Here is a 12,458-nt window from a genome sequence, read left to right as displayed (position 1 = left end):
GTTTCATGCGCATTAGAATCACCCAGGGTGCTTGTTTGAAAGGAATTGTGTGGGCAATCCCAGGCATTCTAATGTGGGGGGTGGTCCATGGATTTCATTTTGAGAAACATTGAGCTAATCCCTCCTATCCTTCGAGTAGGCTTGGCAGTGGGGACAATTTGATTCTTTCTTCTAATAGTTGTCTTCTGCCTAGGTTAGGGGGTGGGGTGGGGGAGGAAGACTAATGAAAAGGTGGCCCCAACTTATCTTGCTACAATAGATGCTCCACAAATGCACAGATAATGATCCCTTTCACCTACCATTTCTGCAGTCACTTCTCATTGAGTGCTTCGTAGTCCCAAGACTAGATAGCAACCTCACCCCAGAAGAGGCAAATCTATAGTATCCAGGGACTGGCAGACTGTTCTACTCTTTCCTCAACTCTTTATCTTCATGCACCTGAACCACAAATGCCAATTAGGAGCAGATGCAAATAGCATATGCCCTGAGTGTACAAAACTTCTGTTCTAAAAAGCACAGTAATCTCTGGTTTCCTAGTGCTTGAACTAGCAGAAATGTTAATTTTGGATCATTTCTCCTAAAGTATATTGTGGTGTCTCACAAGCTGTGTATGGTTTACAGACTCAGAGTGGGGATTCATGGAGCATTTCCACATACAGAAAGATTCTACTCCAATTGCACAAGGCAATCAATAGAGAAGCCAACTTCCTGGCTCAGAAAGAAAACTCCCCTGCCCTCTAATACTGCAGGTGACTGTGTGTGCCCTGTCTGGGGGCCCCCTCATAGAGAAGTCTCATTTTCACTCAGTGTTGGGCTTTAGTGTGCCATGCAGTGATGCCATCCACAGTGTTTCAGAACAGACAGGGCAGAGGGCATGTGGAATCACTCCTTGTGCATTCTCTGTGGACTCTGAAACTCCCGTTCTCCTATTCTAGCTCCTATCCTGCCAAGTGAAGGCAGTCAATGAGGATGAAGCTGGGTGAGGATGAAGAGTGCCTCTTCATGCTGGGCCTATGCTAGGTGCATTGTCTAGTTTAACCTTCTTGGCAACTCTGTAAGGTAAATAGTATTTTTATGATCTGGGTTTCCCTAGGAAACGGAGCCTTGGGCAAGGATTGAGGGTTAATGCTTTCTATGGGAAAGGCCTTCTCAGGACAGTGAGAATGAGGGAAAAGGGACAGAGGCAGGAAAGGCTCGTAAACAAAGCAAAGCAGTTTATTACTGTATTGGCCACTGTTTCATCACAAGCCCTGAAGAGACACAGCTGATTGCTCAGTAGGTCCACCGAGTCAGGTATGTGGGGTATCTCTGAACAGGCCGTGTGGTGAGCCATGTTTTAGAATATTCTATCAGAGGGAGAAAGGGAGAGGAAATTTATTTGCCTGACTCTTTCCATCTTCTGTGTCCACTTGGTTAAAGTTTGCTCAGGGTGGGGGGTGTTAACTGCCTCGTACCTCCAGGTTGCTTCATCAAGCCCCATAGCAGCTGCTCTGGAAGCCATGACTCCTTGTGGGAAATGAGGAATGGCCGTGAGGATGAAGTGAGGACAGCCCTGTAGAATGATGAGGCATTTCCCAAGTAAAGGGTTTTGGGGAAGGGCGCCTGGGCAGAGGGAAGTGTGTGGGGCTTTTTCATATTACATAATGGCTAGAGCCTGCAGTACAACAAGGACTCATGTGAGTGGAGGTGGAAGATTGAAAAAGGGTCAGATCATAAAACTTAGGTTGGGCTCTTTAAACTCTATCCTGTAGGTTATGACGAATCATTTATGCATCGTATGATTGAGTATGATACCTAAGAATTTTCAGGGACTTCCCTGGCGGTCCAGTAGTTAAGACCCTGTGCTCCCAATGTAGGGGACATGGGTTTGATCCATGCTGCACGGGGTGGCCAAAAAAAAAAAGAATTTTCATTTCAGAAAGATCACTCTGGTGATCTTGGTAAATAGTTTGGAGCGGGAAAGGTATAAAGGTAGAGACACTAGTCATGAGGTAGTTCACTATAACAGAGGTTATGCATAACATATTTCTATAATAATACAGTAATGATGGTGAGTATGTAGATAGGAAAATGGATTCAGGATGTGTCATAGAGGTACAACCATCTGGTCTTAGTGACTGATTAGATTTGGGAACTTAAATAAAGGGGGGGATCTGGGATGGTGGGGGCTGGGGGGTGACGTCACCTTTCAAAGAAATAGGCAATATAGGGGATGGAGGGAGAAAGGCGGAAGAGGTAGGGATGGTGAGAAATGAATGCAGCTCTATAGACATACTACACTTGAGTAGCCTATGAGGCAATCAGGTGATACATGGGGAGAGGTCTGGAGTAACGGATTTAAGAATCATCAGTATGTAACCATGTGGTAAATGAATCCACAGAAATTGATGAATTTGCCTAGAATGGGTATAGAGTGAAAAGCGAAGTGGTTCAAGGACAGAACCTCAGAGGGCAGTGATTTTCAGGGATGGACAAAAGAAGAATGGCTGCAAGGGAGACCAGAGACTGCGCAGGAGCAACCTGAGAGGAAGAAAATCAGGAAAGAATAGTTTCAGGAAATTTCCCTTTGGGAAAATTAAGGATTGAGTGTAACCAAGGAAATGATTCACTTCCACTTCAGAACAAAAGGTGGATCTCTGAAAAACTCTTTGTAAGGAAGAAGCTGCCCTTGAGGAATTAGTAACCAAAGGGTAAACATACGCATTTGTTTAGCACTATGATTGTTGCATATACTATATTTTCAGCTGCAGCACATTTTATAAAACTTCCATATTAGGTACATTATATGGTTCAATTTCCTTTTAATTTTTTTTCTCTTTTAAACCATGTACCATGTCAGTCACCATAACAATGACAATAGTAACAATAATAAAGGAAATCATATATAATTTCTTATTTTACAAATATACTGTTTTCAAATTTTATTTGCTTTCAAATAACTTGTGTATTATAATTTTAACATATATGCACTGAAAATTTTGTTTACAAATGTTGTAAGCATATTTCAACATAGATACATAGATGATAGAACTGTGATTTTAAATGTCTATCCAATATTACATTATATGGTAATACTCTAAATTACTATCCATTCTTTTATAGGCATATATTTAGTCTGTTCCTAAATTTGCTAAATTGAATGTTTATATGCATAGTGAGTCTTTCCAGTCACTCCTAGAATTGAAGAAATGCACTGCAAATTTGAATAATTCTTGAAATTTCAGTTTAACATTATAATACAGTGATTAAAATCTAGCTTAAGATTTAGTTCATTTATGTCTTTGATTTTAATGACTGTCATAGTTGAAATTATTCATTACAAGGTCTTTAACATGAAATAGACACTTTGGGAGAGGTCTGTTGTTAATAATAGCAGATGTAAGTCCATATTTCAAGGAGTCTTATTGTTAATTCTGCAAGTTTGTTGTCAACTTCTGGTCAGATATCATTAAGTAATTATTTTTAAAAAATATTATTTTCTGTCTAATGAAGAGTTCATACTAGGAGTAGAAGTTTTAGCCTTGCTTTTTTATTTTTTGTTTGCTTGAGCTTATATTATTAGTGTTACGTTCAGTCATGCTTCATGTATCTAACTATCTATCCATCTATCTATCTGGCGGGAATAATTTCTAGCTTCTCCTTTCTCCACTTTATGAGAATTTTAGTTAAAGCCAGTGATATGACTATTCGTCTTAACTATGTGGGTCGCATTTTGCAACCTGTTGCAGGAGGCACTGAATTCATGAGTTGTCCGTGACTCTAGACTTATGGACCAATAAGGCTGCCTCGTAGTAAATAGTGGTAGAGCTTTCCTTCTTCCTTTTTTATTCATACATAGCGGTAACTAGAAATTCTAATGTTTCTTCCTTCCCCTTTTCCACTAAAATCCTATTCCTGTTCCAGGATCCAATTCAGGATCCCATATAGGATCGTCCTGCATCCCTCTTGAGTGTGAGCATCCCACTTTGAAGACCACTGCTCCAAAGGAGATTCCTTGTCTTTGCACTGTAACAAGCTTCTGCTGTTGTCTGCTGTCAAGCTTCTGCTATCTAGCAGTTCTCGGGTGGGGTAGACATAGTTCTTTCCATGGAGTAAGCAGAATCTTTGAGTAATAAGAAAGCATTGCTGAATATGGTTTTTTTTTTTTTTTTGGCTGAGATTTAAAAAACAATAGTGACCTATCTAATCATTGCTATGTACAAACGTATAACATCACTTATAACGCATCATATAGTATTGCTAGTTAGGAATCACTAATAGGTAACCAAACTATATAATTAAGGACCAGTGTTTTCAAATTTATGTAGCCCTGTGAATTTAGTTGGTATAGTTACCAGACCTCACCTGAGAGACCATTTTCTCTTGCCTTCCAGTTTTTCTCTTGCTCTCTTATTCATTGATGCATCCATTCACTCAACCAGATTTTAAAGAGTATCTTCAATAATAATAAAGAAAAGCTAATATTTTTTGGTTGGGTGCTTAGTTCCAGTCCCTGTTCTAAGCACTTTAAAGGTATTAATTCCTTTAACTCTCACAATAATACTAAGGGAGATTTTCGGAGGCTCCATATATGATCCCTGTTTGCTACAGACATTTTTAAATAAAAAATGTCTTGAGTATGTTGTTCATAAGGCCCCAGTAACAGAGAAGCTACTGCAAGAACCTGGACCTGCTGTAGAGCCTTTTCTTGCTGCAGAAGCGCACACTCAAAACGGACAGCCTTATGGGTTAGCTGGCAAATGAGTCTGAACAGCATGCCCACTTGCGGTGGGTGTTACTGAGGCATGTAGGTTGAGAAACAATTTGCCCAAGGTCATGTGAGTGTGGCTTCAAAAAGCTAAGAACCATGCTGAGCCATAACAATAGAGGAAGACACTGTCTGCTCTAAAGGAGCTCCCAGATATGTGGAATATTTTTAGAAAGGAGAGAAACAGTGTGCTTTAGTAGTTTCTGTGGCTTTATGCATTAATTGTCAAGAACCTATGTACCAGGTCTCTTTGTCCCCTCAGATTCAATAATGAAGGTCAGAACAAGAGATTTTCCTTTAGAAAACTGCCAACCTTAGCTTGGTCCATTGTACACAAATATCGATGCAATAATTGTAATTGCAAGTTATGTTTTCCTGAATTCCTATCAAGTATTCTACTTGACATTTTATTATGAAGAGAGTGGAGATTATATGTTACCTGACTGGGTTAGGTAGCATTTCTTGCATTCTACCTCTTTGGAGAGTTAGAATGTTTCAACATATAATTTGACATCAAAATCAGTGTTTTTGCCAAGAAAATCTTTGCAGCTCGTTCATGAACTTTCCATCTCCTGCTACCTTCTTTCCCCGACCCAAGCCATTCATGTGCCCTGGTCTAATGTTCTAAGTGTTACCTTAGAGTCAGGCTGTAAGACTATCAGAGCTAGAGATTTGGTTTGCTTTATTTAGTGCCCAATAACCATTCAGTAAAGGAGTTGCTTTTCTGAATGATACTTGAGCACTAAGCCGTTGACAGAGCCTGAGGGAATTGGCAGAAACAAAATGAAACTCACTGTCATATCTTACCATAAAAGCATGATCCGGAACTTCATCCACTGTTTCCCACAGTATCCTCTTCTATCAGGACCTACAGAAGAAACCGCTCTAGGATTTATATATCACAAACAAACAAGTTGCCTAGGAAAAACAGAGCTTTTTCTATCTTATGGACTCTGTGAGTCATGTTCATTATCATGTTTACTTTTTGTTTGGCCACTAAAAGCAAACAGATAAATTGTTGTAACTATATAGGATGCTATGCTCTGCAATTCCAATAGTACCTTTGTCTGATTTTTTTCCCATCATACCAACCAACCTCAAGTGTTCATTTGTATCCTGTTGTGCAGCATGTCTTTCTGAAAGCAACCTTAAATCTTTTGTTTGACAGTCTGGGGTATAAATAAATAATTGTGCAGTTTTTGTGTTGTTGTTGTTCATTTTGTTTGTTTCCCACTGTGCTGCATCATTAATTGTGTATGAATCTGTACTGAAGAAATCAGCACATGTCCTAAGTTGTATTTTTAAAAGTGACAGTTTACAGAATAGTTTCTAAAATGTGTAAGCTCAAAGCCATTCCCTGCCATGGATCACTGATGATTGTGTGTCTTCAGAAAATTCCAGAGTTGTTGACATTGTCATGTTATTGACCACATAATTATAATTATTTTTAAAAGAAATTTATTTATTTATTTATTTATTTTTGGCTGAGTTGGGTCTTTGTTGCTGCACACGGGCTTTCTCTAGCTGTGGCGAGCAGGGGCTACTCTTCGTTGCAGTGTGTGGGCTTCTCATTGCGGTGGCTTCTCTTGTTGTGGAGCACGGGCTCTAGGCACGCGGGCTCAGTAGTTGTGGCTCGCGGGCTCTAGAGCGCAGGCTCAGTAGTTGTGGCACACGGGCTTAGTTGCTCTGAGACATGTGGGATCTTCCTGGACCAGGACTTGAACCCATGTCCCCTGATTGGCAGGCGGATTCTTAACCATTGCACCACCAGGGAAGCCCTATAATTATTTTTAAATGTATGTTTTGTTGTGGTTTTCCACCTACAAAGTTGAATGTTAATGACAGAAGGTGGTAAAATATTAATAATCCGTTAATCTAGGTGAAATATATGTAGGTATTCATTGTATTAATCTTTTGACTCTTTTGTAAGTTTGACTTTTTTTTATTTTAAAAAGTAAAGCATAAGTAAATAAAAATGTAATGCTAGCAAAGAATCCTCTGGCCCTACTCCAACTTGAAATATGTTAGACTGAATAGAATTCAAAGAATCACCAATGTTATATGAATCTTGAAGCAGTTCTTCTATTATGCTAATGACTGGACATCTGTGCTTCCCTCCTTGGAGATGAATGATGATTTGTGCTAAACAAAATCAAAAGTGTCTTTGAACATTATTCCAAGTTAAGTACTGTTGTCTCGTGCCATTGAGTTATGTGAGTGGGTCAGAACTTTGTTAAATCTGTTGTGCCTGATACTTACTTTGCAGGTATTCTCTGAAAATGGCTTTCTCAGTTTTTAAGAGCTATGGTTCTTTGGGATTCACATATTTGGGAATGAATAGTATGCATATCACTTAAGTCCCTCCTGGATCTTTTCTAACTTCATAAGTTTGCTAGCTTCTTATACTAGTCCTCATCCGGATGGAAAAACATTACGCCATCTGGCTATGATTCTGAGTTGCTCCATATACTATGAAATATAATGAGTACTTCGCTCTCTCTAATGACACAAGCTTATCCTCCATCACCCGCCTTACCAAAGCTGTCAAATATAACTTGAGCCTTAAAACTCAAGGGAGCTTTCCAGATCTACATATGCTGTAGATGATTTTTCTTTCCAGGAGGGGAGGGGAGGGTCCTGTGGATTCGTGGATTATTATTTGTGAGATATTCAACTCAGTATTTATTGAGCACTTACTAGGTGCTCTGACCAAGTCCTGGATGGGATAGAGAAATCAGTTTTGTTTTGAAGATTAGCCAGTGTTTTTATAGACAGAGATGGGAGAAAGGTGTGCTACATGGGAAAAAAACAGTTTTCAAGACATGAAAAAACAAAGGATATATTCAGGGAATAGCAATAATTTTAATTTGGCTGGAATATTGGTTGGGTAACAAGGAGTACTGAGAGATCCCTTGAATACCATGCAATTTTGATATTTGGGTAGTATCAAATAGCTGATATTTGCCTATTCACCTTTTTATATTGACATAAATTTTGGGCAGGGGAGAGATAGATTGATCTGACAACAGTGAGTAGGATAAAGGCCAAGAGGGAAGACTATAGGCAAGGAGATGGTTTTTAAAATGATTGCCATAACTTATGCACAAAGTCATGCAGGCATGTTCCAGTGTTTTAGGAGTGGAAAAGGGAATGATGAGAAAGGTATGAAAAGGAAATTCAGAGATGGGAGTGACAGCATTTAGCAGATGATTGTTAGGATTGCGGGTAGGGAGGAAAGGGAGGATGGGAAATAAAAAGTTCTCAAGGTTTTGATCTTAGAAGTACTCAAAGATAGAGAAGACATTAAAAGAATATGAAATATGAGAACATTTGCACTAGGAAATTTTAATATGTTTACTTTAAAAAATATTTTAACAATATACATATGGTGAAACGCACCAATTTAAAGTGCTCGATAGACTCATGAATTGAATACACCTGCGTAATCAACAATTAGATCAACATATAAAATAAAATTTTACCAGCACCCCAGAAACCTTTATAATGCTCTCTCAGTTATTACTCCCCCCCCCCGAAAGTAACAACTGTTCTGAATTATCTCACTGTAGAACAGTTATAGCTGCTTTTGTGTAAGACATTAGTATGGTGATAAAATATTTAACAACCAGCTGTTGGGTGGGGGAAGAAGACCTGCTTTGTAATATTTGACAATTTCTGTGGTATAAATACTCCCAACACGGCTGATTTTAAGCTACCAAGAAGATAATCACTGAACATGGAGTTGAAAAGAACTGCACACAATCAGCTCTCACAAGCCGATATAAACTGGCTGTATCACATGCCTGAAGCAGTATGATATATATTCTTTTGTATTGGCATCTTTTGCTCAGTATTGTGTTTGTAAGATTCATCCATGTTGCTCTGTGCAGTAGTGGTTCATTCTGTTTTATTCCTATATCACAATTTATTTACCCAGTCTACATTTTATGGAATAATTGGGTCTTTTTACCTTTTTTAGCTGTTACAAATAATGCTGCTCTGAAGGCTTTTGTACATGACTTTTGATATGCATATGTACACATTTCCACTGGGTAATGGAGTTCGATTACTGGGTGTGCAAGTGTTAAGTTTTACTAGATACTGCCAAACAGCTTTCCAAAGAGGTTTTTACCAATTTATACTCCAGTAGAGCTATATGAGAGTTTCAGTTTCTCCATAACCTTGCCAAAACTTGTTGTTGTCAATCTATTAATCTAGCTATTCTAGTGATTATGTAGCAGTACCGAATTGTGGTTTTAGTTTGTATTTCTGTCGTGTACCATGAGGTTGGGCGTTGGCCATTTGAATATCATTTTTTGTGAAATGCCTTTGTAGACTTTTGCTGGTTTATTTTTAATTGGGCAATCTGCATTTCCTTATCAATTGGTGAAGTTCTTTATATATTCTCAATAAGAGTCCTTTGTTTAGATAAATCTCCTGTGGCTTGATTTTCCGTCTCTTAGTGGTGTCTTTTGTTGAAAAGAAGTTCTTAATTTTAATAAAATCTAATTTATTAATCTTTTATGGCTGGTGCTTTTTGGTATCTTGTTAAAAAAATACTTTTCCTATATCAAAGGCATTGAAGATACTCATTTGTTTTCTTCTATTTTCTTTTAACTTTTCACATTTCAATGTGAGATCTACATGGAATTAAATTTTATCTATACTGTGATGTAGGGGACCAGAGTTGTTTACCATACGAGTGCACAATTGATTCAAACCATTCTTTCCCTCGTGTACTACAATGGCACAATCATGTTTTCTATGAATAATGACAATTTTATTTCTCTCTTTATAACTCTGCTACTTTTCTTTCTTTTTTAAAATTTGCCTTGTTTCACTGATGACAGTCTCCACATCTCCAGTACATGTGAGAATTGATCTTAGTGGGTAACCTCACCTCATTCCCAATCTCAGTAGGAAAGCATTCAATAATTCACCATTAATTATGATGTTTGCTGAACTGTGGTGTTTTTTTTGTTTTTTGTTTTTTTTGGTTTGCCTTTGTGTTATAACCCTATAACAGATTTTTAAAGTTCCTATCTGCTTCTTTGGATATTAGATTTTATCAAATAATTTTTTTGCATCCATTGAGATAGTTATATATCAATAGTTGTCTTCCCTTTATTTCCTATTAATGTGATGAATTGCTATGATTTATTTTTGAATGTTAAAACAACTGTGCATTCCTGAAAGAAACTAACTTATTTGTGACATTTTATCTTCTTTATATGTTGATGGATATTACTTGAAAATGTTTTAAAGTTTTTTTTAGAATTTTTATATCAGAGCTTTACCTATAACTAAACTTTTAAATAATATACCTACAGATTTTGGTATAAAGATTGTCCTGACTTCTCAAAACCACTTGAAGGTGTCTCCTTTTTTCTAGTTTCTGGAAGAGGATTTTTCTCTTCTCTTGAATTACTATTATTTTTCCCTTAAATATTAAAGATAGTTTACTGGACAAGCCATCTGGGTTATTGGAAGTTTTACTATTTTTTTAATTTTAATTTTTAAATTTTTCGGCCGTGCCATGCGGCATGCAGGATCTTAGTTCCCTGACCAGGGATGGAACCCATGGCCCCTGCATTGGAAGTGCGGAGTCTCAACCGCTGGACTGCCAGGGAAGTCCCTGGAAGTTTTAAATTACAAGTTCACTTTCTTTACAAGAATAGGGCTATGCTTTTTTTTAGAATTGAGATATAGTTCACATACCATAAATCTCCCTTTTTAAATGATAGAATTCAGTAGTTTCTTGTATACTCCTAAAATTGTACAACCATCACCACTATCTAATTCTAAAATATTTTCAGCACGACAAAAAGAAACCCTGATCTCACTAGCAGTCAGTCCTCATTCCTCTTTCCCTTCAGCCTCTGGAAAACTCTAGTCTACTTTCTGTCTCTATGGATTTACCTATTCTGTACATTTCGCAAATATGGGATTATACAACATATAGATTTTGTCTGACTTCTTTCACTTAGAATAATGTTTTCAAAGATCATCTATGTTTTACCATGTATCAGTACTTCATTCCTTTTTACGGCTGGATACTGTTATTGTATGGATATACCACATTTTGTTTATCCATTTATAAACTGATGGACACTTTTTGGCTATTATGAATAATGTTTCTATGAATATTCATGTCCATGTTTCTGTATGGACATGTTGTCAGTTTCAAAGCAGCTGCACCATTTTACATTCTCAGCAGCAATGTATGAGGGTTTCAGTTTCTCGTTATCCTCGTCAATATGTGTTACTGTTATTTTGATTAGAGCATCCTAGTATGTACAAAGTGGTATTTTATTGTTGTTTTGATTTGCATTTCTGTAATGATTAATGATGTTGAGCATCTTTTCATGTACTTATTGGTCACCTGTATATCTCCTTTGGAGAAATATCCAAAGATATTTCCAAGATATCCAAGATTCACATCTTTTACCAATTATTAAATTGGATTATTTGTCCTTTTATTTTTTAGTTGTAAGAGTTCTTTGTATATTCTGGATACAAGCAGTTACCAGGTATGTGATTGAAAAATATTTTCTCCTGTTCTCTTAGCTGCCTTTTCACTTTCTTAATAGAATTATTTAAAGCACAAAAATGATTTTAATGAAGTCCAATTTATCTATTTTTTATTATTGTTGTTGGTTGTGCTTTTGGTGTCATGTAAGAAACCATTGCCTAATCCAAATAGACTACACCTATATTTTCTTCTAAGAGTTTTCTAGTTTGAGTTCTTAAAATTAAACCTTTATGTATTTTGAGTGTATTTTTCTATATGGTGTAAGGTAGGGCTCGAACTTCATTCTTTTGCTTGTGGATATCCATTTGTACCAGCAGCATTTATAGAAAACAATATTTTGTCCCCATTGAATTGTCTTGACACCAGTGTCAAAGGTTAATTGACCATAATATTAGGAAGTTTATTTCTGGACTCTTAACTTGATTCCATTGATCTATAAGTCTATCCTTTTGACAGTACCATGCTGTCTTTGTTTTTTTTTTTGTTTTTTGTTTTTTTTGGAAGGTCACATCTTTATTTCTTATTACAGAAACACAACTTCTGGAAACTTTATTTCTGTCAGAACCTAAAGTAAAATTATTGTAAAATGAGTGATTTAAACCATACATTTTATCACCGTTAAAAAGCATCTAAAAAGAAGAAAAAGCATCTGCTCTGTGCTAAGGATTAGAAACGACTCCTGCCCTTAAAGCCGCATTAAGGAGGGACATGTATAAACTCAAAATTTCAATCACATGAGATAAAGAACCATAACCTTTATGCACAGAGGTTCCTATGGAGGCAAAAAGTTATATCTAAGTGACGGCTTCATGATAACCCTGAAGTAGAATCTAGAAAGATGAGAGTATGCAGAGCTGGAGTAGGAGGTGCATTAACTGCACAGGGAGCACCTGTGCAAAGACACTCAAGCCTGACACCTGCTGGGCACTGTAAATACTGCAGGTGGGGATGACTAAAGGCCAGGGGTCCAAGTGTGAGAAGGGACAGAAAATAGAGATGTTGGTCAAATCAAGCCTGGGAGAGAGCATGGCTTGTATCCCACAGGTGATGAGGCCTGGGGTTACCACTGGCTGAGTAAGGGTGCCTCCGCTGATTAGAAAAAAGCGCCCCGCTGCTGAAGGACCAATTAGATAAAGGGAGTGATCACAAAAAGCTCCCCTTCCTCAGGGCCAAAGAGCC

This window comes from Eschrichtius robustus, chromosome X (genome assembly GCF_028021215.1).
Source record: "Eschrichtius robustus isolate mEscRob2 chromosome X, mEscRob2.pri, whole genome shotgun sequence".
In the NCBI taxonomy this organism is placed as follows: Eukaryota; Metazoa; Chordata; class Mammalia; order Artiodactyla; family Eschrichtiidae; genus Eschrichtius; species Eschrichtius robustus.
The sequence above is the reverse complement of the archived record's forward strand: the minus strand, read 5'-3'. Positions refer to the sequence as shown.